General features: G+C 44.6%; 1 protein-coding gene across 3 annotated transcripts in view; it reads right to left on the reverse strand.

The window, feature by feature from the left end:
- Positions 1-24,475, reverse strand: part of ntrk2a (neurotrophic tyrosine kinase, receptor, type 2a) — a 309,915-nt gene that overhangs the window by 162,510 nt on the left and 122,930 nt on the right. The window lies entirely within an intron of this gene.

Raw genomic sequence — 24,475 nt, forward strand, 5'->3', positions numbered from 1 at the left:
TTGGGCCAGCGTCAACTAGCGCATGCGCAGTGGCCATCTTCCCCACGACCGGTCCCGCTGGCTCAGTGGATGTTAGAATGGCACCGGAGGGACTCGGCTTTTTGATGACGGCCGCTCGGCCCATTCGGGCCAGAGAATTGGCTCCTGTGAGCCCGGGTTGGAGAGTCGTCACATACCCCGACCGCCGCCCCAATGACGCAGAGCAGAGAAATCGTCCTGGCATCGGTGCAGCATGGCGTGATTCGCGCGGCCCGCCGGTGATTCTCCGACCTGGCGGGTTGTCGGAGAATTCCACCCCAAGTCCCTTAGCGAGGGTATTTAGCCGTGTGTTTCCTGGCACTTGCACTGCATTGAATAGGGAGCCTCATTGGAGAACGCATTGCCAAGGCCACACATAACCCTGTTTCCTACAGTGGGGAAGTCCACGCGTCAGAACTCCCCATTATAGCACGCCATTTACAAATAGCGTCCCAATAGCCAAGGCCCCCGAAGCAATCCCAAACTTCCCCCCCAGCCCGAACGCACTATTCTCCCAACACCCACATTGGGCAACCCGGCTTGATCACGCATACACAGAGAATGCCAGCTTGGCACACTGGCAATGCCCAATACAGCTTGCAATGGCACCTTGGCAGTGCCAGGATGGTACGCAGGTGGCACTGCCAGGGTACCCAGGTGGCACCAGCAGTGCCAGGGCACCACCCTGCCCAAACAGCATGCACCTGGGGGCCTCCGATCCCCTTGGAGATCCCCACAAGCGCCATTCCGTCTGGTGTCCCTATTTGTGGGGACCAATGATGAACAGCACCCATCCAAGTTTGGTGAGGTGAAGAGGTTGAATCCCAAAGCCTCAGGTACCTTGGCTTTCTGCATATTAAATTGCGGCTTACTGCTTCACTCTAGTATGCAGATTTGCCAAAAAGTGATCCCACCCATTGAGGGCGGGATTAACATCGCAACATCCCGCAAGATCCTCTAATAAAATTCCTATAATAAAAAATGTATTTAAATCACTCAAAATGAGAAAGGCTGCTTCAGTTTTACTGATTGCTTTCATCTGGATTAATTTTGAGTTACTAAAATTCTTTAAGGAAACTGACAAATATAAACATGAAGTAAATGGTTCAATCATTGTTAACTGAATTATCTCTACACTTTCAAAAAGATATACTCCAGTTTCATGCTTTGCGGTACCCATGCTGAGGACCCGGGTTCGAATCCCGGCCCTGGGTCACTGACCCTGACCCAGGGGTCCTCAGCATGTGGAGTTTGCACATTTTCCCCGTGTCTGCGTGGGTTTCACCCCCACAACCCAAAGATGTGCAGAGTAGGTGGATTGGCCACGCTAAATTGCCCCTTAATTGGAAAAAAATAATTGGATACTCTAAAAAAAAATTTTAATGATTTACGGTACCCACCTATCAGATATTTAGTGAGAGCAACAAACAAACTCCTTGCTGATATTCATGCAGGATTCTAGACAAAACAACTGAATAACGTTTTCAACAATTTAATTCAAAGGCCTTAAGGGCTCAAGGACATTTTCTGGAAGAAACCCTTGATTAAAGCCGCCCATGCAATAGCCAGGAATACCAATTTCCAGAAACCCTTTGTTACTAAAGAATATGGGGTTCCTGATGGGGACAGGTGCATTCAACAGGAAACCCCGTTGACAACAAGGTACCGCCGCCAGCCAATGGCGTGCTGCCTCCCACTGCCGTGAAACATGCAGCGCGTTGTTGGGTAAATCCAGACCGACATTTTAGGAATTTGTATTCCCCGTTTTAAAGTTTGTACGCCTGCAGCAGTAATGGGAATCTGACCAGAGAGCTCAGCCTTTCCAAACAGCTTTTCTCATTTAATATCAACGGATGGAAATACTTTCAATGCTGCTTGATTTTTGGGGCTGATATGCGCAGTGTGTCAGTAACACTGAATTTTCAAAATCCCTTATGTGTAAGTGTTTGTGAAATGCTGAGCCTCTGGAAGAGGCAAACCTGGATCTGATGCAGTCGATAGGATGCGGCCTTGAGATTCAGAGGGAGATGCCAGCAATATTCGTGCAGGTTCTTAGCCGATTGGAAGAGTCCCAAAAGCTAAGGGTGCAGGGGATTGCGCCGGCAATGTGTGGCACCGAGGCCAAAACTCCTAGTGTGGCGACTGCAGTGGAGAGCATGGAGCACGACATCAGTGCCAAAGAACAGACAGGCAGCAGCTGGAGCTACCCCCATTCTGGGTATATATGATCCGAGGGGTGACATGGCAGACCTGTGGGTGCTGGGCCACCCACCCCCCTAGCCCAGAGGTGAAATCCCAGTCAGAGGCTCTCTCACCACTCCTCCCCACCATGCACTGGGGCACCAGCCCAATGCCCGCTGGCTGATTATTGATTTCAAAGATGGCTATTCACCTTCTTGGATCCCCACAACAGCTATTCCATTGGCTTCACGATTTTAAATAGATGCACTGAATGGTTCTGGTGTGACCATCCACTGGGGAGGCGGTTAGATCATGGGTGACCATTCGATAGGGGTCCTTCCGTTAAAGGTAAGAAGATTGGACTTAATTGGTGATTATTGGTTTCTCGTCACGCCTCGGGAGTGGGCCGGTTAGATTGGAAACCAATCAGCGCCCGGTGTGGTTCCCAATTTCGGCCTCTCCCGCTATCTAACCGGCCAGCTCGTTTTTGAAAAGGTGAGGCCAGTAGATCGCACCCTTACTCTGCATACCGAATTGGACAGTCAGACTTTTGGCAAATTGAAGCCTAATTTTTAAAATACAAAAATATTTTAGGACTTCCTCAAAGGAAACTAATTTTCTTATAGAAAATTGTCTCTGATTTTCTATTAAAGGGAAATAGTATTGGTAAAGTTGGGCTGGTTTAGCACAGGGCTAAAGAGATGGCTTTTAAGGCAGGCCAGCAGCACGGTTCGATTCCCGTACCAGCCTCCCCGAACAGGCGCCGGAATGTGGCGACTAGGGGCTTTTCATAGTAAATTCATTTGAAGCCTACTTGTGACAATAAGCGATTTTCATTTCATTTTATTTATTTTGAAAGGAGAAGACCCACAAAGATAAAATTGTTAGGAACAATGTGACAAGTATTTTACTGTAACCAGTAAAACCCATATATATAAAAGAAAATTTACATGGCTTATGGTGGCCAAAATAAAAGATATCAGTGGGACTCTTGTCCTTCCATCAGTGAAAAGTCAAGCAGGTAACATGGATTCACCCATTAGATTTAATTAGCATTAAATATGAAAGAACATCCCCTAAAGCCCTAAATGCTCCACCTAGTGGATAAACTGCTTATTTGTAGCACTTTGATTCAATGGACTATACATGATCACACACAGGAGATGTGGGGTGGATTCTCCATTGCCTGATGCCGGTATTGGGATTGCTGATCAGACGATGAATGGAGCGGCACATACACCAAACCTGTTGCGATTCTCCAATCCCCCATCGCTGGCAGCGGAAGCAAGCTAACCGCTCTGTACCAGCGGCACCATGCAAAACCGCGGTTTGCAAGTATTTAACTCTGACAAACAGGCTAGAAGCCCAATTCTCCACCGACCCCCTCTCGTTATGCTCCAACTATCTCGACAGGGAAGCACACGGGTGTGATTGGTGCTAGTATTTACAAGTGGGGCCCAGCGTCATGGCCATTGAGGAAGAGTAAGGAGGTAAGCAAAACAAAACACATGTTTTGGACTTGCTGGGGGTCTAGGAAGGGGCGATACTGGACCTGGTATGAGGGAATGAGCCCGGCCAGGTGGCAGAAGTTTCAGTAGGGGAACATTTCAGGAACAGTGACCACAATTTAGTAAGTTTGAAAGTGCTGGTGGGACAAGGATAAGAGTGGTCCCAGGATGAATGTGCTAAATTGGGGGAAGGCTAATTATAACAATATTAAGCCGGAACTGAAGAACCTAGATTGGGGGCGGATGTTTGAGGGTAAATCAACATCTGACATGTGGAGGCTTTCAAATGTCAGTTGAAAGGAATTCAGGACGGCATGTTCCTGTGCGGAAGAAGGATAAATACGGCAAACTTCGGGAACCTTGGATAACGAGAGATATTGTAGGCCTCGCCAAAAAGAAAAAGGAGGCATTTGTCAGGGGTAGAAGGCTGGGAGCAGACAAAGCCTGTGTGGAATATAAGGAAAGTAGGAAGGAACTTAAGCAAGGAGTTAGGAGGGCTAAAGGGGATCACGAAAAGTCATTGGCAAATAGGGTTAAGGAACATCCTAAGGCTTTTTACACGTACATAAAAAGCAAGAGGGTAGCCAGGGAAAGGATTGGCCCACTGAAGGACAGGCAAGGGAATTTATGTGTGGAGCCAGAGGAAATGGGTGAGGTACTAAATGAATACTTTGCATCAGTATTCACCAAAGAGAAAGAATTGGTGGATGTTGAGTCTGGGGAAGGGTGTGTAGATAGCCTGGGTCACATTGAGTTCCAAAAAGACGAGGTGTTGGGCGTCTTGAAAAATATTAAGGTAGATAAGTCCCCAGGGCCTGATGGGATCTACCCCAGAATACTGAAGGAGGTGAGAGAGGAAATTGCTGAGGCCTTGACAGAAATCTGGGATCCTCACTGTCTTCAGGTTATGTCCCGGAGGACTGGAGAATAGCCAATGTTGTTCCTTTGTTTAAGAAGGGTAGCAAGGATCATCCAGGGAACTACAGGCTGGTGAGCCTTACATCAGTGGTGGTGAAACTATTGGAGAGAATTCTTCGATCTACTCCCATTTGGAACAAATGGACGTTTTAGCAAGAGGCAGCACGGTTTTGTGAAGGGGAGGGTCGTGTCTCACTAACTGATGGAGTTTTTCGACGAGGTCACAAGATGATTGATGCAGGTAGGGCAGTGGATGTTGTCTATATGGACTTCAGTAAGGCCTTTGACAAGGTCCCTCATGGCAGACTGGTACAAAAGGTGAAGTCACACGGGATCAGGGGTGAGCTGGCAAGATGGATACAGAACTGGCTAGGCCATAGAAGGCAGACAGTATGAAGGTGCTTTTCTGATTGGAGGGCTATGACTAGTGGTGTTCCGCAGGGATCAGTGCTGGGACCTTTGCTGTTCATAGTTCATAAATGATTTGGAGGAAAATATAACTGATCTGATTCGTAAGTTTGCAGACGACACAAAGGTTGGTGGAATTGCGTATAGCAATGAGGACTGTCAGAGGATACAGCAGGATTTATATTGTTTGGAGACTTGGGCAGAGAGATAGCAGATGGAGTTTAATTCGGACAAATGTGAGGTAATGCATTTTGGAAGGCCTAATGCAGGTCGGGAATATACAGTGAATGGTAGAACCCTCAAGAGTATTGACAGTCAGAGAGACCGAGGTGTACAGGTCCACAGGTGACTGAAAGGGGCAACACAGGTGGAGAAGGTAGTCAAGAAGGCATACGGCATGGTTGCCTTCATTGGCCGGGGCATTGAGTATAAAACTTGGCAAGTCATGTTGCAGCTGTATAGAACCTTAGTTAGGCCACACTTGGAGTATAGTGTTCAATTCTGGTCGCCACACTACCAGAAGGATGTGGAGACTTTAGAGAGGGTGCAGGAGAGATTTACCGGGATGTTGCCTGGTATGGAAGGCATTAGCTATGTGGAGAGGTTGAATAAACTCTGTTTGTTCTCACTGGAACGACTGGGGTTGAGGGGCGACCTGATAGAGGTCTACAAATTTATGAGGTGCAGAGACAGAGTGGATAGTCAGAGGCTTTTTCCAAGGGTAGAGGGGTCAATTACTAGGGGGCATAGGTTTAAGGTGCGAGGGGCAAGGTTTAGAGGAGATGTACGAGGCAAGTTTTTTCCACACAGGGTAGTGGGTGCCTGGAAGTCGCTGCCGGAGGAGTTGGTGGAAGCAGGGATGATAGTGACGTTTAAGGGGCATCTTGACAAATACATGAGTAGGATCGGAATAGAGGGATACGGATCCCGGAAGTGCAGAAGATTTTAGTTTCGACGGGCAGCATGGTCGGCACAGGCTTGGAGGGCCGAAGGGCCTGTTCCTGTGCTGTACTTTTCTTTGTTCTTTGTAAGCCTGGACCTTAGGGTGTAGCAGGGAATGACTTGGTGGGAAGTGTGTAGACTCAGGGTGCTCTCCTTGGGTTTGGAGTGCCCTGGCTGACACCCGCATTGCTGCATAAATTCATTTAAACCTACCCCCAGCTGCAACTTACATACTCCTGGCTGTTGACTGCTCACAGAACCCTATAAATGCTCTGAGGGCTACTGGTCATGTGGCAACCCCCCCCCCCCCCCCCCCCAGCCCGCCCAGCTGGGCATCCTCACATACCTGCAGTATCATCAAGGGGATGGGCGTGGCCATGCTCAATCACCGGCCTACCGGCTGTTGCCATTCCTCAGTGCACTCTTTATAAACACAGCCCCACAGCAGCAAGGGATTAACAGAGCTCAATCCAAACAAAGGATACATGCACTGTTTGGTGCCTCTGGAACCCTCCATGGACCCCTGAGTAAATGCCTCACCAATGACATTCTCAGCTAGCTCACCCCTGAGGATCATGAGCTGTCTCCAAGTCTTGCCTGTCCACCCCACCCCTTATCCCAGCCACCCTGCCCCCGAGCAGGAAACCAGACCAGCTCCCTGTCACAACCTGTCTGCAGAACTCAGACTCCACATCACATTGCAACTAACGTCCCAGTAAAAGCACATATCCCTTGCTCAAACCCAGCTGTAGGACCTGTCCGCACACCAGGCTTTTAGCATGGAGACAAATGCCTGCACAGTATGAACATCTTCATCATACAACCAGTTTTCACCCTTCTGGAGGGAGAGGAGAAGACTCAGCCAGTGAGGAGACCCACAGTAAACCACACTGGGAGAAGGAGCAGTGCTCCGAAAGCTAGTGATTCAAAACAAACCTGTTGGACTTTAACCTGGTGTTGTAAGACTTACTGGGCAAAAGAGAACAGGGGCTATTGCTAACACCGGCTGCAGCAGCCAACAGTACTCCAGTTGGTGGTGAGAATGTAGACTCCCCACATCACAAGCCAGGTGCCAGTCACTCATGGGGACAGGAATGCAGTGTGGACTACATCATCTCAAAGGGGCCGGGGGAGGTGGGGGGGGGGGGGAGGGTGTCATCATCAGGGAGCCTCAGCAGTACAACACTGGATGGCCCTGCCTCATCCGATGGTGATCCTGCAAGTCAAAAGGCATGGAGGTGAGATCGTGGGATGGGTAGGTCTGCGGGTGAGGGGTGACTCACTTGCTATAGGGACATCTGTATTGATTGGAGTTTCACTTGTTTACACATGCCAATCTTCATGTCAGCCACTGCCCTCTCCTTGGCCTCCCCCACAAGTTGCAAGGCCTCCTTGGCCTCCCCTGTGAGTTGTGGACGCAAATATTTGGGATGCCCCTCCCATCGGTTTTGGCCCACTTTATCCTTGGGGACAAGAAAGGGCATAGTGAGATGCTGGGACGCAGGTTGTATCGGAGGATTTGTAGCTGGTGGCATGTGTGTGCAAGGCTCCCAGCTAAAGAGGTCAATACATTTGTTGGGGGTTCATGGAGGATGTATTGTAAGGGAGTTGCAGGCAGGTGGGGTATGTTTGGACTCTAGGGGAGTGGGGGCAGGTGTGAGGAGTGAAGGAAAGGAGTGATGGCAGGGACACAGAGGTGGTTACTCACCCGAGCTACTCGAGGGAGGTTGTTCATCTTCTTACGGCATTGCATAACGGCCATCTTGGTGAGGCTGACAGCACTCACAGCCTCTGCCACCTCATCCCAGGCCTCATTCAGGATTGTGAGCTTGAATCTCCGCCTCACAATGGGCAAGAGGGTGTTCCTTCCCTCTCCTCAACGGCATTCTCCATGCATTCAATGTCAGCATTCAAGAACCTTGATGTTGGTCTTCGTGCAGCCATCTTCTTTCCTGGAATGACTCTCTGAGTTGAGCAGAGAGCTTTAAAGCTGCTCCAGCTTGTCCGGCTCTGAACGCGAATCCCAACCCCAGTGAATTAGGCGCCTGCAGGGCTGGGACTCGGGCGGTTGCACATCGGCTGCTGGCCCATTTACATGACATGAATCACTCCTTCCTGGTGCTCCTAGTGGCTGTGTACAGTAACTGCATATCTTCACATGAGGCAGAACTTAGGGCGCGATGCTCCGGCCATGCTGCTCCAGAAGAGCAGCTCGCCACAGAGTAGCGTAGCCAGTGAAAATCGGGAGACCCTGCTCCCAGGATCTATCCCACTCGTAATGCCTCACAAGATTCAACACAATCTCGCGAGTTGGGCAGCACGGTTGCACAGTGGTTAGCACAGTTGATTTACAGCTCCAGGGTCCCAGGTTCGATTCCCGGCTTGGGTCACTGTGTGTGAGGAGTCTGCATGTTCTCCCCGTGTCTGCGTGGGTTTCCTCCGGGTGCTCCGGTTTCCTCCCACAGTCCAAAGATGTCCAGGTTAGGTGGATTGGCTATGCTATATTGCCCTTAGTGTCCAAAAAGGTTAGGTGGTGTTACTGGGTTACGAGGATAAAGGGGCCAGGGTGGAGGCGTGGAGCTTAAGTCGGGTGCTCTTTTCCAAGGGCCGGTGCAGACTCGATGGGCTGAATGGCCTCTTTCTGCATTGTAAATGCTATGTTTATGTTGCAAGGAGAATCCCACCACAATGGGCAGGATCATGTTTTAGCAAATCTGTATACCAGAGTGAGGCAGTAAGCCTTACTCTAATGTGCAGATTGCCAAGGTACCTGAGGCTTAGTTCCTTGATTCCTTCAATCAGATGGAATGGCACTTGTGGGGGTCTCCAAGGGGATTAGAGGCCCCCAGTGACTGCCCTTTGGACAGAATGGTGACCTGGGACTACTGGTGTCACCTGGATACCCTGACAGTGCCAGCCTGCCACCCTGGGTGCCAGCTGGCAGGGGTGGTGCCAAGTTGGCACTGCCAAGGTGCTGAACTGGCATTTTTTGTGCGTGCGTAATTGGGCTGGGGATCCCGCTGTGGGTGTTGGGGGTCTTGGAGCACCTTCCAATGTTGCTTTTGGGCTGGGGGGGCTTCTTTTGGGGACCTTGGAGGTCATGGTGCCATTTTTAAATGGCGTCCCGATCTCTCGCTACAACGGGGAGTAAAAAACGGGGCTATGTGCGGCCTTGGCTGTGCTTTCCCTGTTTAGGCCCATTATTCAATGTGAATAGTGTTAAATAGCCATGTGTTTCTCGGCACTGTGAGTGCTGGGAAACATGTGGCTAAATGCGTTCTCTTGGGGACTTTGTTCCCTTTTGGGAAGATTGCGCCCTCGTCACCAGAACGAAGAATCCCGGCCATAATTACTTAATCTGCATATCTGTTGCACAGGCGCTTATGTTACCTAATCCAATATTATAATACTATTGCAAATATTGTTATTATTTGCATGTTGTGCCTTTTAATTTTGAAGGATAATCAAACAGTTTTCATGTAATGTACATGCATACAGTTGAAGTGGATTGATTATGTGGACACATGCACAATCATTTAGTATCACAACACCCACAAAGAGCAATGGAATGAATAGCTACTTAATCTGTTCAGGTCTTGGTTGAGGAAGAAATGTTAACCAGCATTCCAAAAGGGTTGAATGCTTCTGTTTGAATAATGACTTAGTATTTTTAATGCCAACCTGAATATTGGTATAACAAACCACCCACTGACATTGCACTGCTCCCCTACAATCTCAGCCTGGATACAGAGTCAAGTTCAAAATCTTCTGACACAGACCATGAGTGTTGACACACTAAAATATGCCTGATGCGGAATTGAACTTGGTCTGATGAAACACATACACTGGGTGCCATTCAGTGGACTCAAGTTAAAGTCCACTGAAAGCACGTTAAGCGGGATGTTTTTCAGCGGCTGCAGCACTGAAAACCCCAGCAAACAAAAAAACACTTTGCCGGGTTTTTTTGCCCCTGCACTTGGAGCGATTTCCTGCTGGTGGAGGGGGCACCATTTTGGAAAACAGCCCCGATCCCCCCCGCCCCCGTCCCCCATCAGGCCCCCTATGCTTTTTTTATCCTCCTCCAACCTGTGGGAGCCCCCAGAAAACCCCCTCACGCCCCCAATATGTGGCAAGGGCCCCTGGGCCCGACACCATCCTGGCACTACCAACCCTGCCATTGCCAGACTGGAACCCTGGCAGTTTTACCAGGGCAAGATGGCACTGCCAGGGTGCCCAGGTGCCAGGGTACCACCCTGTCCTGTCCCCGATCACCCAGGGGTCTCTAGTGGCCTGGGAGGCCTGCCCATGTGATGTTACAACTGGTCCATGGTTGCGTGGACCATTACTAAAAGGCGTCCTGGCAGAGTTTCCCAGGGCATAAGGCTCAGTTAAATATTCTGATCCGGATCTCATCCAGCGAAGGCGTGATCCAGATTGCGCCGTGCGGTGTTAGTCGGGAGACTCACGCGAGACTTCGTACCCAATGCATAGGGGGCCTGATGGGGGACGGGGGCCGGGGGGATCGGGGCTGTTTTCCAAAATGGTGCCCCCTCCACCAGCAGGAAATCGCTCCAAGTGCAGGGGCAAAAAAACCCGGCAAAGTTTTTTTTTGTTTGCCGATTTGGGACTCGTACGCAATTCACCCATTGCGCTTGCATCCACGCCGGATGCAACGGGGTCATTGAACCACGCTCATTGAGCCAATATTTACGGCCAACCTTGTGCAAAGGTACAGATGAACAAAGCAATATTCAAAACAAGTACAATTTAATGTTATGATCGCCATCTGTCCACTATTCACTGCAGCTGCATCACGGTTGTTGGCTAATCCAAGGGTTAGTTCCTACGTTTCTTGCTACCATTTCCGACAGCGAGGCTCGTACAGCCCTCCACCAGGTGCTAATTCATCAAAATCTTTTGCCAGACCCTGGAGGCAATAAGGTTATTTAAGCAGTACCAAGTGTTGACCAATTACAGATAAAACCATCTACTGCCATTAAAGATTTACACATGACTTAGTACTAAGGTTTTCATAGTTTAATATTATAAATGGGCCTTGAGCATATTTAAAACCTGAACTAAAAACAAACTTGATGGGAAATTTTAATTCCAAGGGTGGAAGCCAGCAGTATGTGCACACAAAAGCAAATGACAGCAGATGCTAGAAATCTGATATCGAACAGAAATTGCTGGAAATAGTCAGCGGGCCTGGCAGCATCTGTTTCTCTCTCCACATGTGCAGGCTTGGATGCTGCAGAGAAACGCCAGTCCATTTAATGACCAGTTATAATTAATATGAATGATGTACATAGGACCCTGATTGCCTTTTAAACACTAACTGAGCAGGGTGCCCGCTATACCTGTCCCACTGGGGCGGGGGGGGGGGGGGGGGGGGGGGGGGGGGGGGGAGGGGGGGGCTCCAGGGCTTGGTGTGGAGTGTGCCTCTCAAACAAAAGCCGCTGGTGGTAGATTAGCGACCTGTTTCGGGAATTGCTTGCTATATAAACAGACAAAAGTCTGCCTTAGTGCACCACTCGGTGCGGGAAGAGAATGAGAAGACTTTGTTCTGAAGTAACTTTGGGTTAATGACTACTCTCAACTGATGATATTTCAGCTCTCTCACAATATTGGCCACAGTAGATTGTTCAGCTCATACTCCCACTTATGGGGCGGGTGTTTCTCTGCAGTGCGCCGTTCACTAGTGGCATGATTCTCTCCTCCCGCTGCTTGTCAATGGGATTTCCCACTGAAGCCACTGGGAAACTCAATGTGGGGGCGCACTGCCGGTGGGAGCAGAGAATTCCAACAGAGGGACAATTCCGGCAATGATATCATAATTCAATATTAAAACAATAAAAAAACTCCAGATATGGATGGAACAAAATTAAACACATTAATGTTAATCCTACTGATTTCTTTGTGACTATTTTTTTTTTAACTTAAACCTTTCAGGAACTGGCACCTATCCATAATTTGACTGTCAACATAGAATTTACACAGAGCTGAGGAAAAAATCCATTAAATGGATTGGTACATTAGTATTGCCAACATGGCTTTTTGTTCACTATTGCACATGCTCTGAGTCAGAAAGTTCTGGGTTGAAGTTCCACTCAAGTGAATTCCGTACAAAATCTATGCAAACGATTTGGGGCAGAACTGAGGGATTACCACACCATGAGAGCTGCTGTCTTTTGGATGAGATTTTAAACCCAGGCCGTGTCGGCTTTCTCAGGTTGACCTAATGTGATGATATGATCTGCATACTCGTCTGCCATTGGGCCAGAACGTCGGCTTACCATTGGCCCTGGTCGGTCATGTGCCTCTCGACCGATTGGCCGAGAGGCTGAGTTAACCACGCCTCTATCAACGAGGTATAATTGCTCAGAAGCCTGACGATCGTTCCTTTCCGCTGTAGACGATCGCCAGGCTGTGTTCTAGTTAATTAAAGCCTGACATTGGTAAATCACTCGCCTCGCGTGCAATCGATGGTGCATCACCTAAAAGGTTTCATGAAACTATTTTAAAGAAAAACGTGAGAATTTTCCTCAGGGCCCTGGCCACTATTTTTATCTTTCAACCAATATCACTTTAAAAAAAGCAAACTTATCTGTCAGATTGCTGTTTGTGGGAATCTCCTGAGTGTGAATTGGTTGCCTTGTTTCCTACATTGTCTATCGCTGTCATCTCCTCCAGCCCTACAGTAATTACACTTCCTATGTAGTTAATTGCTGTAAAGACAGGAAGGATAACCTGAGGGTTTGAAAGATGCTATGGAAAAGCAAGTTTTTATTTCTATACATTGAGTGAGAATAACGCAAGATCATCAAGAGGTTTGCTTGTATCAATTGGAATTTGATTGAATTCAGAGTGTGGAGGTGGTGGGGAAAAATACATTGATTAATTTTTGGTTTTTGAAGGAAGCTTGATGGTGAAATTCCCTGTTTCAGGGCTATTAGTTATATTTGGATGAAAGAACAAGGAAAAGTCGCTCTCTGCTGCGTAAGTCAAAGGCAAATAAACCTCAAGTATCGGGAACAAAACAACTTCTTAATATTCATTTTAAATTTATTATTAAAACCTATAAAAATACATGGAAATAAACATTGAGCCATAAACTTCCGTATGGCACTTTTGAGTAAAGCGTACGTTGGTACATATTTGTAACACAAAATATTTTTCTTAAGTAGACTATCTTCCAGCTAGTAATTGTCCAATCAATGAAGAAATGCATAGCCTGAACATATTGTATTGCTTTTTGATGCAGGTGGACAGAGAGACATAGGAGAACACATTCCTGACCTTGAAACAGATTTATTGATTATGTGGCACTCCCCTTAACAGAGAGAAAACTGAAACCACTGTTCCTGAATCATTAATGAAGGCACATGTAGCTTTTTTCATTACCCTGTGCACTCAGCTACTCTACACTCACTAGAATGTGTCCTCTAATAAGAGCTAAATAGCGCACTTCAATAAGAGTGCTCCTTTTTGTTTTTTCCTCTGATGCTCATTCTTCCTTGCTTGTACCTCTTTTATTTATGTGTTCCTTCAACACAAAATCAACCTTGCTTTTTATTTAGTTTCTTCTGTAGCCCTTTTCCAACTCGACTCCTGATCCCAAATAAGCATTGAATCATATCTTAGAGTAGTACGTTACAATTTAGAAGTCATTATATAAGGGGTCCGCGTTCATAAGAATAGATATTGGGTGGGATTGCTTTTGTTTAATTATCCCTGTGCAATATAGGTAACATAATTGTCAATGGTCGGGGCGGCACGATGGCGCAGTGGTTAGCACTTCTGCCTCACGGCGCCGAGGACCCAGGTTTGATCCTGTGTCTTTGTGGGTTTGACCCCCACAACAAAAAAGATGTGCAGGGTAGGTGGATTTGCCAGGCTAAATTGCTCCTTAATTGAATAAAATAAAAAGTAAACAAATTGAAAAAAACATAATTGTGAATGGTCATATGAAAAGTCAGACTGAAAGTGATCAAGAGAAATCCTAGCAGCAAGCGTACATTCACTCTTTTGATGATTTTTCCAGAAGAGACGGAAATAATATTTAACTGAACTTAATGAAAGAACAACTTGTATCTATATTGTGTCTTTAATGTGGTGAAACATCCCAAGACACTTCAAAAGAACTTTATGAAACACAATTTGACATCAAGTCGCATATTAAGGCAGATGAGCAAAATCTTGGTTATTGCACATAGATTTCAAGGAGAAGTTTTCAGAAGGATAGAGAGCTAGAGAGGGAATTTCAGGGCTCAAGGAATTGGCAGCTGAAGGCACAGCTGTCAATGGTGGAGCTTTTGTATTTTATTCATGGACAGGGTGTGGGCACTGTGATGTTTTTGGCTGTTTAAATTAATATTATTAAGGTTGGAGTGTTGCTACAAAGAACATGCAGAATTTATACTAAATCAAAGCTAATTTATTTACACTATACTATAAATTATGAATTCTTAAGTATGCCGATAAAGGTAACTATTAGAGTAAATAATTATAATACACAGAGCTACTGAAAAACACGACTGTCTCCAACCCTTTCTACTAACTCACTCCCCAAGATCACGTGGACCACCATGTGGCACCCGAGATGTGCTCTTACTACATCTAGTGGCTGGATGCTGTAATTACACACTATTCTACATGATCATTCATGTATACAAAGATGATATACTAGATATCCTCCCCGTGTGTGCGTGGGTTTCCTCCGGGTGCTCCGGTTTCCTCCCACAGTCCAAAGATGTGCGGGTTAGGTGGATTGGCCATGCTAAATTGCCCTTAGTGTCCTTAAAAAGTAATGTTAAGGGGGGGGGGGGCTGTTAGGTTACGGGTATAGGGTGGATACGTGGGTTTGAGTAGGGTGATCATTGCTCGGCACAACATCGAGGGCCGAAGGGCCTGTTCTGTGCTGTACTGTTCTAATTCTAATTCTAATATCATTACATCCCCTTTTTGTTGCAAATTTTGAAGTTTACATTACATTCAAAATGTATATTTGCAATTATATTCACATTTGGGCAGGTTGTTTCCACTGGCGGGTGACAGCAGAACTAGGGGACATAGCCTCAAAATAAGGGGAAGTAGATTTAGGACTGAGTTTAGGAGGAACTTCTTCACCCAAAGGGTTGTGAATCTATGGAATTCCTTGCCCAGTGAAGCAGTTGAGACTCCTTCATTACATGTTTTTAAGGTAAAGATAGATAGTTTTTTGAAGAATAAAGGGTTTAAGGGTTATGGTGTTCGGGCCGGAAAGTGGTGCTGAGTCCACAAAAGATCAGCCATGATCTAATTGAATGGCGGAGCAGGCTCGAGGGGCCAGATGGCCTACTCCTGCTCCTAGTTCTTATGTTCTTATGTTCTTATGACGATCAGGTTTCAATACACATGTAAACTGTTCAAAGATTTAGCCAATCAGGCTTCTTCCTAATTCCCTGCGATCCTCCACAGTACTCTGGTCGGACTTGATATAGATTGCTGTGGAATTGGTGTCATCTCTTCATGTGTACCCGTATTCGTCGTTTCTGTTGCTTTATGACGAATGTCTTCCTCATTCACAATTGGTTGCTGTCAAAAAGGTTCAGTCGTCTTGACTTTGAGTAAGGCTCTTCTATTTCTTCTCAGAATAGTACCTTGCTCTGTCAGGATTATGTAAGATTGTGGACCTGCTTGTCTAATGACTTTTGCAATCCTTGACCATCCAGTTGGTGTATCAACACTTACCATATCATCTGACTCCAATTTAAATAGTTCTTTACTCAACATATCACAGTATTTCTTTTGCATTTTCTTCTGGTATTGCATTTGTTGCTTTGTCTTTCTCAGGAGCCTTTGGAAGTGTGGTTCTTAAGGATCGGTTCATCAACAGTTGCACTGGTGATGTTCCATGACTAAGTGGTATATATGCCAATAGTGCTAAAAATGGATCTGAATGAGATCCCATCGCTTTCATTAATAGACCCTTCACAATCTGGACACCATTTTCGGCCCGTCTGATTGCGGACTGGAGGTTGTGTGCTAGAAATCGTATGCTCTCACAAATTCCGACCATTCATAGCTATCGAAACATGGACTATTATCCGTCATCACGGTTTCAGGAATTCCGTGACAGGTGAAAATTTCCTTTGGGTTCTTTATCACGCACGCTGTACTCGAACTTGCAAGTTTAATCACCTCTGGATAGTTGGAATAGTAATCTATAACTAGCAAATACTCTTTGTGTAAATGGAATAAATCGATTCCTACTTTCTTCCAAGGATGATTTATTTGTTCGCTTGCCGTCATTGACTGTTTCTGTTGTACTATTTCTGCTTGTTAAAACTGAGAGGCAAGTTGCAGAGTTTCTAGTTCCCTCCTCTCCTCCCATTCCACAGCTCGTGTCCTCACCAGTTCCTTCATTTCTAGCTCATGGTGCTGTTTCTATTCCAAAAGTTCGTCATTTTCTTTTGTGAGGCTATGATATGTGACACTGTGCCAGTTGTATTTTGTTTGCCGCTCAAGTTGCCTGCTTTTTGATTTCTTTCCTTGCTTTTCAAACTCTTGTATGTCCTACTCTTGGGACTGTGCGTTCTTGTTTTCTATTGTTCTGGCACAACATTTCTGTTTGATGTTTGATGAGCAGTCATTGACATCACTGTCGGGTTTCTTTTCATGGAGACATTTGCCTCCAGAACCCGTAGAGTTATCATCTGAAGCTTCGCTTTGAAGACTTTGTCTATGTCGACTTTCGAATTGGTATTTATGCATTGTTTCACACTCTCGAGGGCACCGTATCTTCTAGGTCTACTACCTTTTCAGTAGAACCTTTGTTGTCATTTGCTGTGTGCGAAGCTGTGACTTGAGTCTTAGATTGTTCCTCCAGAGTCTGTACTGACCTTGCATCTATGGCTGCTGTGTGCGCCATCGGTATATAGTTGGTGTCTGTATCGTCGGTGACTGTATACTCGGCGTCTGTATCGCTGTACTAGCTGCAGTGACTCACATGCTGCTGCGCCTAGCAGTGATCGCTTTTCTGCTTCAACAATTGAAAATTTAACTGTGAATAATTATGCACTCACTTCAACTTGCAGGTTACACGATCCGAAGGTTGCTATTTATTTTCCGTTATAGTCTTTTAAAATATATTTGCTATCTTCTATTATTGGTTTAACTTTAAGTGTTTTTACATCAGCTTTATTTATTAGATTCGCTCTAGCACCAGTATCCAGTTTTATATCAATTAGAGTTTTGTTGATTATTATCAGAGTTGTCCAATCACCCATATTTTTGACTATTGAGATTACTTTTAAAGTTTTCTCTATTTTTGATTTTTCATTGGCATGGACTACACCCACAAAAAATGTATTGTTTAGTCTTATAGCCATATTTTCATCAACATATTGCTTGTTTTCAGTTAATCTGTCTGTCACTGATTTAATTTTTATCTTCTGCATTTCTGAATTTCAGTAACATTTGTCGCTTGTTGCATCTTACTGGACATGCATTGTTGTGCAAAATGGTTCTTTTTGCCACATTTGGCACCTATTTTTCCATAAGCAGGACATTTTCATAGAGAGTGAGTCTTTCCACACCTCCTACTCAAAATGGCTGCTTCAACATTTTTCTAAAATGGACGCTCGGGCCACATTTTTGGTTGAACTGCGACACAGCATTAATGTCATCACTGGAAGCTGCTGTTTTAACGCCATTTTCATGGAGATGAATCTCTGTTATTCTTTTCAATGCTACCTAGCTTGCTTTGCATATTTTAATTGCGTGTTAAAAACACGCCAGTTCGCATCTATGTTACTCGATGTGCGCAGGTATTGTGGAGTCTTCAAGCCTTCCATCTTTTATCTGCCATGAGGTACACTATTTTCTTCGCAGTCCGTCTTTGGATTTTTTGATTTTCGCACAACGTTTTCTTTCTTCGATGTTTTCTGTCAAATTGCTAGATCTAAATGTCCCTTTTGTTCTGTAATCCCTGTCCTGGTACCATGTGATGTTTTTGGTTGTTTAAATTAATAATATTACGGTTGCAGTGTTGCTACAAAGAACATGCAGACTTTGTATAAAATCAAAGCTAATTTATTTACAGTACACTATAAATTGTGAATTCTTAAGTATGACAGAAAAGCTAAGTATTAGGTTAACTAATTACAATACACAGAGCTACTGAAAAACATGACTGTCTCGAATCCTCTCTACTAACTCACTCCCCAAGATCACGTGGACCACCATGTAGCACATGAGATGTTCTCTTACTATATCTAGTGGCTGGATGCTGTAATTACACACTTTTCTACATGATCATTCATATATTTGGATTTGGATTTGTTTATTGCCATGTGTACCGAGGTACAGTGAAAAGTATTTTTCGGCAAGCGGCTCAAACAGATCATTAAATACATGAAACGAAAAGAAAAAGAAAAAAAGATTAGTACGATTATAAGAGATGAAAAAAGAGGATCTGTTTCGGAGAGCACGCAGAGTCACTCCGCTCCGGCGCCATCTTGTCTCACAGGGAGGGACACAATGATACTAGATATCATTACAGGCACTGCTGTCAAAGACAGCATTTATCACCATCCCTAATTGCCCTTGAGAAAGTGTGGTGAGCCACCCCCGTGAGCACAACTGAGTGGTTTTCTAAGCCACTACAGGGAGCAGTTAAGAGTCAACCACATTGCTGTGGATCTGGAGACACATACTAACCAGACCAGGAAAGGACAGCAGAATTCCTTCCCCAGTAAACCAGATGGGTTTTTACGACAATTTGATAGTTTTACGGTCAGTATTGCTGATGCCAGCTTTTTATTCCAGATTTATTTAATTAATTTAAATTTGAATTCTGTCAGAGCCATGGTGGGATTAGAACTCACGTCGCAAGACTACTGGCCAAAGTCTCTGGATTACTATCCCAGAAACATATTCACAATGTTATATTACAAAAACCATTGAAACTGGTGATGTCCAAGAGGCCAGAATTGGAGGTGTGCAAGTATTTTAGAGAGTTGTAGGGCTGGAGGAGATTACAGAGAGAGAGAGGGACGCGTGAGGTCATGGAGGAATTTGAAAACAAGGTTGAACATTTTAACATCCAGGCTTTGCTCAACCAGGAGCAAATAACAAGGTTGGTGATTTGGTGAGTTAGGACACAGGCAGCAGGGTTTTTGATGACCTCAAGTTTACAGAGGACAGCCTTAAGTATGTTGCAATAGCCAAGTTTAGAGGTAAAAAAGACCTGGGTGAGTGTTTCAGCAATAGATCTGCTGAAGAAGGGAGTGAGTCAGACAATGAAGTGGAAAAAGGCAGTCTTAGTGATTGTACATGAGTGGAAACGTAACTTGATATGAAATGGGACACCAAGGCTGAAAACAGCCTGGTTGAGCCTCAGATATTTGGCAGAGATGAAGATGAAGTTAGTAGCTATGGAATGAACTTCATATTGTAGATTGAAGATAAAGGTATCTGTCTTCCCAATATTTAGCTCCCAACCAACTCTGACAGTGAATGGCTAAATCAGTTAACTGCCATATCCATTCAATTCCAGGTTCTTGACGCTCATGCAAAGTACTTTGTTTCCCAAAATGGAAAGCCTTGACTAATTTGAGCATAAGAAACATTTAAAAAAGTAAAAAATAAATAAATGGTCATAGTGAAGGTTCCCAATCACTTTTCACCCGGCAACAATGGATTGAGGCTGTATGTTTTCCAAAGGAGGATAAGTAGATATTTGCTGAATTGTTTATTTAGACCCAGCCCGAACGCATCAAGTTGCATTCTGTTGCTTTTATCATTCAAATCATTAAAGCCATCTGTACATTCAAGGTGAATGCACCAGGAGCTCTATCTAAATCAATACACAAAGACTTTGTTACATAGCCACAATGGAAAAGAAAATTTCAGTCTAATAAAATTGTGGTTTACTTCAGAAGCAATTGTTATATCTGAGCACACATTTAAAAATAGAGTTCTATATACCATCGTAATCTCATTTTGTAGGCCTATATTTAGCACTGGTGACGTCCAACGATGGAAAAGAAGGACAATGTTTGGTCTGAAGGAAGTACAGATTATCTGTGCTTGCCAGCCTTGACTTCCAGAGCTGTACAATCTCCTACTAGATCAAATTAATGTTTATAGATCTTCCTTTTTATAGTAGTAACATACTCCAACCTACAGTATATCTTACATAAACTGCTCTCAAATGTTTTTTTAAAGATGCAAGTGATCCTTTTGCACATAAGGGGTATGACCTGGAAAATTAAATGAAGAAGTCTTTACTGTTCATGGAGCTTCAAGGTCTTACTTAAAAGTCAACTGTGGAGCCTTCTCATTTTTATAACATTGAAATGATGGTTCTCAGATCATTAGATTGCCATTGTCGGCTCTTGACTAGGCACCTTTATAAATTAATAAGTTCATAAGATCGAAGAGTAGAATTAGGCCATTCGGCTGATTGTGTCTGCTCCACCATTCTATCATGAATTAAATGAAAATCGCTTATTGTCATGAGTAGGCTTCAATGAAGTTACTGTGAAAAGCCCCTAGTCGCCACATTCCGGCACCTATTCGGGGAAGCTTGTACGGGAATTGAACCGTGCTGCTGGCCTGCCTTGGTCTGCTTTAAAAGCCAGCGATTTAGTCCAGTGTGCTAAATGTTCTTCATAAGTTACCTACAATGCTACAGACCAAGAGGTGGATTGCAAAATCAGCCAGAGCATCTCCTCCCGAGAACATATGACCTAGGAGCAGGAGTAGGCAATTTAGCCTCCGGGGCCTATACCCCTTAAATGTGACCATGGCTGATCCCATCCTGGCCTCAACTCCATTGTCCTGCCCGTTCTCCATAACCCTTCAATCCATTACCTATTTTTGTGTCATCTGCGAATTTGGCTATTGAACATTCTATCCCTGCATCCAAGTTATTAATATAGATTGTAAATAGCTGTGGTCCAAGGACCGAACCCTGTGGCACCCCACTAGTTACATCTTGCCATCCAGAAAAATACCTATTTATCCCGACTCTCTGTCTCCTGTCCGTCAGCCAGTCTTCTATGCAAGCTAATAAGTTACTCCTAAATCATGTGACCTCACTTTGTGAGTTAATCTTCTGTGCGACACCTTATCAAACGCCTTCCGGAAGTCCAGATATACTACATCTACAGGATCCCCATTATCCACTTTGCTTGTTACATCTTCGAAGAACTCAAGCAAATTAGTCAAACATGATTTGCTTTTCATAAAACCATGCTGACTCTGATGGATAGCACTTTGGCTTTCCAAATGTCCTGATATTACGTCCTTGACAATTTATTCTAACAATGTTCCAACAACAGATATTAAACTGTAATTTCCCACATTCTGCCTCCCTCCCTTTTTGAATAAGGGTGTTATGTTAGCATTTTTCCAATCTACTGGAACCTTTCCCGTGTCCATGGAACTTTGGAATTTTATAACCAATGGATCCACTATCTCTGCTGCCACTTCCTTTAACACCCTCGGATGTAGGCCATCAGGCCCTGGGGACCTATCTGCCCTCAATCTCAAGAGTTTGTTGAGTACCGTTTCCCCATTGATGCTGATTGTTCCAAGTTCCACCCTTTCTATTACCTCTTTATTATAAATAAATCTATTTCTTAGTCAACTGATAATTTTATTTCTTACTAATTAACTCAAAAGTAACATTATTTTGTTCACAATTTATTAATTTTAGATGATTGTTTTAATGCTTCATAAGGATAGTAGGAAGAGAGAGACATGTTAATTTCCTTATGTCTTCATGTCAACTATATAAATAAACAGATCCTTGGTATAAATCATGTAAACAGTGCTTTAAGCAGCCATTAGAATTTCTCAAAAAGCTTTGATCTCAACCAAATAGAAGAGAGGAGGCACAGATTGAAGACCAAATGCTTCCCTCCTGACAGGAGGGAAAGCTGAATGGAGAATCATCACTCAACATCTCTTTACCACCGATTACAAATTGACCTGCAGGCTTGGATTTTCACCCTCAGGCTGGGTGGGGTGGATGGGAGTGGGGAAAATACCTAGCTTGGCCCGCTCACCTCAGGAGAAAGTACCCGCCAACGTGGGATCTTCATTGTTGGGAGGTGGGTGCGAGCTGAAGTTGGACCAGCAGACACAGGAAGAAGCACAGATGCAGCCACCAGGCCTGTTGTGTGATGAGATGAGCTGTTTTAAAAGGTCCACCTCAGTATCTGCGTCCCAATGAAAAAAAAATACAAAAGCCCACCAGTCCTTAACACCTCATGGTCCCTTCACCCTTCAAAAAGTCCCCATGTCCTATCCATGCCATGCTACCAATGTCCCCTAATTACCTATGCCAAGCGCTGCCCTTCCACCCATCCCCTTATACCCCTTATAAGATGATTTGCCTTTACAACCACACCCCCTGTCCCTTAATGCCTCCTATGCCAAGCTATGCCCTTCCACCCATCCTCTCAGGCCCCTGTGCTCCCTATGCCAGTCTCTGGTATTTTCATGTCCACTAACCAACCATAAACCTTCTGGAACCAATGAATACTATGCCACAGTGTAAGTTGTCATGTATTTTTAAAAAAGCTTTGACAAATGCAATCCATTGATCACTTTCTTCTATGCAACAAAAATCTGGATGGCAAACTAATAAAGGTGTCAATCATCCAGGCCCTTTGAAGTTTAAAAACTGTGAGCTACAAACACTTAAAATCATTTAACTTATGTTGGAAAATATTGTGAAATCAGACAGCCTGAGCTTTCAATCAAGAAATATTCTTTCTGGGGTGAAGGTGTTCCGTTATTCTAATAATTGTGCTCCCATGCCACCTTTTACTCCCTTTCTACCTCCATAACAACCTCATAACTCCCATTCCACCTCCACAACCACTCATCCAGTATCCATTATGGGTGAATCATGGGAGGTTTGTGGAAACTAGCACAACTTGAAGTTCTAACAATGTAAGAGAGCTCTCACTCACACAGTTGATACTGAAAAAGACGCTCATTTATGAAACTCATTCAAAGATTTTAAATCCCTTATTTGGTAACATCAAGACAACTAATCTGTTAATAACTTCTTAAAAATATCAAAATGTGAACCAAGTCCCCCAGCTAAAATAAGTATTTTCAGAGCTTTTGAAACTCAGCCAAGCATTCATAATGGGCTCAGTTGGACAAGAGCCCTTGGGAAATTCTATCAATGAAGTTTTTCTGTAACTGCAGGATCAGATGGTAATCTCTTTTTCTAAAGTACCCAATATTGTCTGTCAATCAATGCATTCTAACAGTGGGATTTTGCTTTTTCTTTACTCCATCTAATACCTTCATCTGTATTTTTTCATCTTTAAAGACTGGGGATTTAAATAACTTGAGATCATAAAGCAAACTTAAACAAACCTTCTCTGCCTTTCAAGAGCATGTATGCCTTCTCCATCAATTCTGGACTCCAACCATGCAGGTTAAGGTCCTTGAAATATTGGTCTGTTTGTACTCAGCATGAATTTCAAATGGTCCTGCTGAGTTCTGTTTTTATTGCCTGTGGGTCATTGTCATGTTTGAATATGCACATTGGATAGTTGCAGGACAGCATCCAGAAAATCAAAGGATGCCAATCTCATGCAAAATGAGGGCTTTCATAAAGATAGGCCCGTTGGATACGTGAATTGAACGAATCCTTGCCTGCTTAGAAGTCTAACAAGTCTCCGATGATGTGCCTCTTCACAAAGAAGAAATATTTCAGTTCACATGTGCCACATTATTATGTTATTTTATATTAGACTATTTCCGGGGATCTTTAAAGGTTGAATATGTGTCTCTCACAGAGTATTGTTCCATTTAAACCATAATAGAAAAGTAAGCACTACATTCAGGGCTTAAGGGAAACATTTTCAGAGAATAAGGCTGAGTCAGTTGAAATCCCTTCAAACAATAATGATGGGGAAGAAAGTTGAAGCATAGCAGATTCAGAGGGTGTAAGGGCACAAGTTAGGATGTAAGCTGGAGAAAGGTTGGTTATCACATGGTGCAACTTATAAACAGGAATGTGGGGCAGGATGCTCCGACTCACCGCGTCGCATGTCTGTTTCACCCCGCCAGCGGGATGCTCCGTTACGCCGGCCAGTCAATGGGGTTTCCCATTGTGGGACAGCCCCACGCCGTCAGGAAACCCTCGGGCTGCCGGCAAAATGGAGCATCCCGCCGGCGGAGAATCCCGCCCGAGATCTTCAAATTTGATGTACGGGGGACAGGCACCAATAGAAACAAGGATAGTCAAAATGAAAATAATCCACACTATCTGGCACTGGACAGCAAACATGTTGATTTTATTATATGAGGATCTTAATAATAATAATAATCTTTATTGTCACAAGTTGGCTTACATTGCAATGAAGATACTGTGAAAAGCCCCGAGTCACCACACTCCGGCGCCTGTTCGGGTACACAGTGGGAGAATTCAGGATGTCCAAATTATCTAACAGCATGTCTTTCAGGACGAGTGGGGGGAAACC

The sequence above is a fragment of the Scyliorhinus canicula genome, chromosome 8 (assembly GCF_902713615.1).
Source record: "Scyliorhinus canicula chromosome 8, sScyCan1.1, whole genome shotgun sequence".
Taxonomy (NCBI): Eukaryota; Metazoa; Chordata; class Chondrichthyes; order Carcharhiniformes; family Scyliorhinidae; genus Scyliorhinus; species Scyliorhinus canicula.